Consider the following 8,053-nt stretch of genomic DNA (forward strand, 5'->3'; position numbering starts at 1 on the left):
ACTAAAATTAAATTCTACGCTATTAACATTATGAAACTGATGTTCGTTGTGTTCGTTATCTACCAAATCTGAACAGAGATCTGTGTTAAGGCCTTAAGCCAAAATGGTCCAGGGCTTTTGTCCAAAGCCGCAATTTTCAGTGTCCATGCACTAAAATCCACTTATTTATCAAAACAAAAATCTACAAAAGAAAGAGTGTACAATATAGGTCGAGAGCTAACTGGAGAGCACAAAATTTTCCAAATAAACCTTTCGGATCTAGTGGAAAAAAATCCGAAAGGTCTAAAACCTGACAACGTGTCCCGAATGCAAAATTCCAAACAAAGTGTAATTTTTCTCAAAATTGAAACCGTATATCAATATTAGACTTTAGTTCACGTATAACATATTAGATGACTGTACTTCTAATCTGAATTTCACAATAAACTAGACAAATAGTTTTATCACAATACCAAGATTGCTGCGTGTCCCAGGCTTACGGGGTAATTCGATGGTAGTTACTAATCACGCTACACATCAGGGGGTCTACTCTCGATCTCCGTCCGACATCCGTCCGAAACAATTACTGTCAAATGAGTAATATTCGACAAAATTAAAGGACAAGTATCAAGAACTAAGCTTCATTAGCATCACGCGTCTTTTCATTTGGTCAAGTATTGCTTATTTGGCAGTAATTGTTTCGGACGGATGTCGGACGGAGATCGAGATTAGACCCCCAGAAGTGAAGCATTTTAGAAGCTTCGGAATACGTTCATATTGTTCGTCCATGTTGCCCCTGCGGCTAGAAAGAACATGTGGACGATTTATTGACGATTTTAGGACTTTTCGCGTAACTAACGTGGATTTGGTCCAGGTTGATTTTTGAATTCGGTCTATACGATATTTCAAAAACTTAATTTTATGGTTGTATGTAATATTTTTTATACTATATGTTGTAACGACTGAAATATAATAAAAATTTATAGGTTTTACAAGTATTGTCGTTTACGAGTAATATCAAAAATATGTATATTTTTAGAATCCCGTGGCCTTTATGCCACCGAAATCAGAAAAGCTTTAACCGAAGTCGGAAAAATCTGCCATCGAAGCCATATTTTTTTGAAAAGCAAGAATTTTATACGTTTTTTCATATAAACGTTTCGTTAACTGTTGATTTTCACAATTTTATACTACTACTTGCTTCCCACTGAAAATGAATAAGGAATATCAAAACAGAAACCAAAAACTGGAAATCAAGAAGATGAAGGAACTTGCTAGAAAAGCAAAGATAAGAAGCGATCCGATATGAAAGGTTTAAAGAAAAAGATAGACAGGGGTATGCGAAGAAAAAGCGGAAAGAAAGATTTTAAAGCTACATGAATTACCTCGTCATGTACAAAAAGTAACGAAAGATATTGGTACTTGGTACTTGGTGCAACGGGCTGGTGTCCGCAAAGATATTAACGAAAGATATTAATCGCGCAAGTTTCCAAAAATTTATTGCTTTCGTAGTTACACATTGTCCTAATTTAAAAAAAAAAAGAGGTAAGGAAATACTTTGTGTGATTGGAAAAAGTCTGAACAGCCAAACTGTAAACTGATTTTAATAGTCATAAAATGAAATTTGTTGGCGTTATTCTGGTCAATTTACAAATAAATTTTAGTTTTTAAAGCCTGGTTTAATAGTTAGTCATATTAGTAAATGTTTATATAGATTATTGAATGTTTTTATTGCCTTATTCATAACATATAACATACAAAAATTACGCCTTTTGTCAAGAAATCCTGATTTCGGTGGTAGCTGAATTCGGTGGATCAAATATGTCATTAAGTATTAAGAATCTAGTTACCCAATTAACGGAATCTAATGTAAGTTTCAGTTCTTTTTCCTTCCTGCTCAAAGTTTTTCCTGAAATTAGGAAAAAAAATCGACCACTGAAGTCAGACAATTTAGCCGTTCTGGGAGAAATGCCCTCCACCTGGCAGTAAGTGCTTACTTACGCACTCTAAAGAAGTGTACATGATTACGATACCTTATATAAATCTTAAGTATATGCTAATTTTTATACCTTATTGCACAATTTGCACAAATTTGTAAATATCAGTCAACCGAGAGGAAAAACAGATTATTATTAAATAACGGATACCAACACCACCTAATTTAAAATTACAAGGAAAACAATGAATGTAATTCCTCATATTCCTTCTAATTATTCCAACCAACACTGTTTATTGTGTTAATTAAATATAATTCGATGTTTTGGTGCACATGTTATTGTAATAACTGAATTTTATGTTTTTAACCGATGTTAAAAAAAACCAGGTTCTTAATTGTACTGTACTTTTTATTTATTTTTTGTTCTTTTTTTATTAGAAAAATAAGTGCTCATTTCACCTTCATATCACCTGATGGAAAATGACGATAGTGTTGATGATGGAGCATGCACATCTAAATATTCTCGCCTTTAAAAGGCCCAAGTTATAACCGTTCAGGAAACAAGTCCGCAGGCAGGGAATACCACTGCATAGCTGTTCGCCATATAAACGTGGAAGCGATTTTTGTGTGTTTGTTACGTGATTATTCCGACATTTGTGAACCGATTTTGATGATTTTTTTGTTACAAAGAAGGTTCCTTAGTATTGGTCTCATTTAAATTTGAAGAAAATATTTCACTGCCAAGAGTAACCGATTTTAATAAACTTTGACAAATAGATATAATTCCACGAACTTTTGAAGTCGATTTTTTCAATACTCTGAAGTGATGTACACTTTCCGTTAACCGCTTTCAATATAATAATCACGGTACAAAATTATTTGAGACAGTAAAATTTTAATACTGAGCAACCAATGAGGGACCAATACTGAGGTACCCTCGTTCCAATAAAAAATAAACATCAAAATCGATTCACAAATGCCGGGGGTTATCGCGTAACAAATTCAAATTCAAAATATTTAATTCATATAGAAATCCATATTGGTTAGAAATCCATAGTTGCCATATTGAAAAAAGTCGACCAAAAAAAATACTAACTTTTTTCATTTACATTCCCGCCTTTATCATTTACTTTTTTTAAATAGTATTTTATTTTACTTTCAATGTAGTTTTTTGCATATGTATTAAAAAACGTCGTTTGATACACGTGCGGATTTATCACTTTCACTTGTCTCGAGTCTTGACCCTCGCCTCTGATTCGGGCCAAGAAGCCTCGAGACTCGTGAATAATGACTAACTTTCCGCACTTGTATCAAAAATAACTATTACAGTCACATTTTGCCAAAAAGGATTAGTCAATGTTGCTCCTACATTGTCATCATTTTTCTACTACGTTGAGAAATGAGTGAATTGAATATCACGATGTTTTACTATTTGTTGAATTACTCCGCCAGTTTGTTATAATTATTAACACAAAGATTGAAAACAAACAAATTTCCTATGATACGCCTGGATTCGAACCGGCTACCTCGCCAACCCCGGTATGACCAGGGGGTGGATTCAGAACCTTACCTTACCTTACTCAATTGTCGACTGATTTGATGTCGTGCAATTTTTTTTCATTTTTATTCACAACACTCGAATCAAATGTCAAACTGTCTTATTCGAAACCGAACCGAAATGACGTCACACCCGTACGATTACATCAAACGTCTTATTGTTTACAAAGCAAGAATGTGATATGGAAAACTCTTAATATTTTAAATAAAGTCTAGATTTTATAAGGTTTTATTAATTTATTTTAATGCTAAACTTATGCATTCCTATAATTTAGTGTTAAAAAGTATATAAAAAGATTTTATTTTTTCTTATATATGAAATAAATTATTTCACCGACTAACTCCGTAAACGCTGTTGGATAATAATATCGTAACCGAATCGAATGTTTAACTCGAAATTTCTAAATAGTTCAGAAAGCGCCCTTTCATTCGAGAACGAAATTCAATCGAACGATTGGTTAAAATATCGAAGACTTCTGAATCGGAGACCAGGGTGTAATAGCGCTGCTGGTGCTGGTGGCGTTCTGTAGACTGTAAAATAGCCTGGATAGCAGTAATACAGCTTGGACCAAGGGTAGTAATAGCCTCCGCAATCCCCGCAGCCTCCATACGTCTTACTTAGCAAGTTTTAGCAGTTGAAAAGACGAAAGTCCGGTTTATAGGAATTTATTCAGTACAACAACAATATTAATATCTTAAAATGTAAACGGTGTACAAGAGATTTAAGTAAGTGATAAATGATTCAAAAATAAGAAAGTAGATGTTTTTGCTACCGCGATCACGCAGAGAGTGACGATGGAACGAAACAAAATCAGAATGCGACGGAAATAATGGAACAATTCAAAATTTTCAATTTAAATATAAGTAGAAGAAGAAAAAACGATTCGATACGAATGGAGAGAGGTGATACAAAAAGGTGGGATGACGGTGTAAGGAGATCACACCGTCACAAGGGGGTCGAATTAAAACCTTAAGATAACTCAGTAGTCGACCGATTCGATTTGATATCGTACGTTTTCTTTTAATTTCTATTCACAACACCCGAATCGAACGTCAAACTGTCATATTCGAAGCCGAATCGAAATGACGTTACACCCGTACGATTACTCGAACTTCTCGACTGGCAAAGTCGAATGAAAGTTACCGAACGTCCTATTGTTTACAAAGCAAGAATGTAATATGGAAATCTCTTATTATTTTAAATAAGGTCTGGAGTTTGTTCAATTTTATGAATTTATTTTAATGCAAGACTAATGTATTCCTATATTAAAATATTGGCTTTTAAAGTCTTAAAAATGTATATAAAAGGATTTTCATTTGTCTTATAATCTATTTCACCGACTAACTCCGTAAACACTGTTGAATAGCGATATCGTATCCGGATCGAACGTTTAACTCGAATGTTCTGAATAGCTCGGAAAACGTCCTTCGATTCAGTTCGAGACCAACCAGATCGAAGGAATTTTTCTTTGTGTTCTTTCTTTTTTTTGTGTTCGATCTTTGTATTGGTAATTAAAATGAATGATTGTTGTAATATGTTCGACTAACATCATCTCTAATAAAAATACCTGACGTAACCTAACCTAGGTAAGTATGGATCACGCAACATTAGCCGGGCAAAGCTGAAAAATTGCGGCATTTGTCCGCAGTATTTCAATACTCTCTAGTACTGCATCAAGGCTGCGCCTTTCTTGTAGATATAAAATTGCTCTTATTATTGTTACCTTTACGCTATCCGTACATCTTGCAAACCTACGGGCCAACATATTGCCCCGCACTGCCAGCGCCCTACGCTCTCTCTCTAAATCCGTATTATCTTCTAGGGACTCGGTGACCCAGTGCCCTAGGTACTTAAATTTGATAACCCTTTCGAGAGGAGTACCCCTCAAGTAAACCTCAGGGACGCTATCATAACATTTGTTACCAGCTCTGAATACCAGTAACTGGCTTTTGATAGCGATGTACCGAAGGCCGTGGGCCTCAGCGTAGAGCTCACAAACTGATAACAGTTTACGAAAAGCACTTATCGAAGGACTGAGCAACACCATATCGTCCGCATAACTGATGTTATTAACCATCTTTCCATCAACTGAGCATCCGATCATGGTGTTACTCAGTTCAACAATTAGACGGTTCATGTACAGGTTGAAGAGACTCGGTGAACTTAAGCCCCCTTGCCTCACACCGCACTCCAACCTATACATGCCCGAAATTGCACCCGCCCATCGAACATAGTTGTTCTGGTTTCCGTACCAATAACTAAAGATACTAACTATATCACCTGGAAGATCAGTTTCATTCTGTAGCTTACTCCACAACCTGTCATATGATACAAGATCAAAAGCTTTGGACAAGTCGAGGAAGCAAGCATAAACAGGAGTTTTTCTCTTGGTATAATAATGGACAGTATGTTTAAGGCAAAGGATAGCTGCTTCAGTTGACAATCCGGGGCGGAACCCAAATTGAGCATCATGCAACTTCAGGTGCTTCCTTAAATGCTTATTAAGCAGACTGTCCAATAATTTTCCCACAGTCGTAACCAGGGATATAGGTCTATAATTAGAGGCACAGGAGACGTCACCCGTCTTGTTCTTCACTATGGGAACAACAACAGTTCTCATCAGATCTTGTGGTAAATATGAGTGACCTATACATAGCGTGAAGAACAAGGCGAGTACTCTAGGCAGGTGTACACTTCCGTATTTTAGGTGCTCCACGCTGAGGAAGTCATGACCCGGAGACCTGCCGCGAACCATATACTTAATGGCGATCGCAACCTCTTTGGCCAAAAAGCGGACCTGTTGTGGTTGCCCAGCACTAATAAAGTCCGCGGACCGACTCGCCGCAGGTCCCAGGGGCGACTTAACTTCAAATTGTGACTTAAACAATTCAGCTATTTGGTTAGGCTCAGTTACACCCTCAACACTTACAGGTAGGCCAGCCTTAGGGTTTGACTTCTTTGTCTCTTTCCAAAAATCGGAAAACTTTTTGTTAAAATGGTGAGACGCTAATATATCCATTCGTATTTTATCCTTATTTCTTTGACACCATTTAAGTTTCATTTTAAAAGCCTTTCTGGACTCCTGCATGCTTTTGAAAAAGGACCCACCTTTCGGTTTACCCCAATTAATCCACTCTAAATACCTAAGCCTAGCCTCCTGATGATAAGCACTCACATGTTTATTCCAACCAATAACATGCCCTTTCTTACAATCAGTACAATCAGATTTGTCGCCGTGGCTATGCATTGAAGCCTTAGTAAGAATGTCTACAATTGTCGCATACATATTGTCTAAAATAATTTTGTGCTCCATATTATCACATAACTTATCACTACAATTATGAAATTCTAAAGGAAAGTTAATATCTCGTAAATGATCAAAGCAATACTTAGTATACAAATTAATTTGATTCACATCTCTATTACCCCAAATAACTTTACTTTTTATCAAAGGTATCGTACTCGTTTTTGGTCTAAGGACGTCCAAGTTACAACATAATTCCAGGGGGTAGTGATCGGACCAAGACACGTTATATTTAACACTAATATTTACAACAGAACTGCGCCCAGCATCCGATACTAGGCAGTGGTCTAACCAGCTTGTGGTTCCATCTGTCACTGAGGTAGGTGTAAGTATCCGAATCCACTCCCAAACAATCCCAGTCTAAGCAACTAAATTTCTGCTCCGTACAAAAACCTACCAGTTCTTTACCAAAACGTTTTTTTACACTCGCGTTAAAGTCACCTAGTATAAATATTGAATCGATACCACTCTCCTCCACTATAGCACGTATTTCACCCAGACACTCCAAAAATTCTGCCAAGTTCTCCAACGAATTGATGTCATCGGTAGGCATATACACCGAGAATATTATAAAAGAACGGTCAGCGATTTGTACCGTTATTGCTGTTAATCGGTCACTATTACAAACAACACAGACAACGTTGCTAAAAACACTTTTGCGCCATAATATAGCTACACCTCCGTACGGACGTCCACGCAAAACTCCCTGAGACGTATCAACAGCGGATTTCCCAGTGAAGGCAAAATCGTGATCAATAGAGCCCAAGTAAGTAATATCGTGTGGTAGTAGCCAAGTCTCCTGCAGACAAACGATATCAGCTGTTCTACATATCATTCTTACGCTGTCAATTGACCTCTTGACGGACTTACAATTATAAGTCCAAAATTTTGCATAATGTAGTTTTTTGTTATTAGCCATTAATAGGACGTTTATCAATTCCATTCAATTTACTCTCCTCGTATCTTTTTATGTAAACAAAACGCCGGAAAGTTACACCTTCTGGCCAGAGATCTTCCTTTAAAAACAAAGTAACATACATACAAAAAAATACAGTCGAATTAAGAACGTCCTTCTTTTTTTGAAGTCGGTTAAAAACAAGGCGCATATATGTAATTTTGTGAAATTATATGGTGACCTAGAACTAATTTGGTGATGGAAATGGCAGACAAATGAGAAAAAAACCTCAACAGTGTACAGCAGCTACTTTATGTTTGAGTTCATGTGATACATCTTGAGAACTTCCACAGGCGTTTTATTTATCGTTGAAGAAACCGC

The sequence above is a fragment of the Hyposmocoma kahamanoa genome, unplaced genomic scaffold (genome assembly GCF_003589595.1).
Source record: "Hyposmocoma kahamanoa isolate Upper Pololo Valley unplaced genomic scaffold, ASM358959v1 114, whole genome shotgun sequence".
NCBI classification, from domain to species: Eukaryota; Metazoa; Arthropoda; class Insecta; order Lepidoptera; family Cosmopterigidae; genus Hyposmocoma; species Hyposmocoma kahamanoa.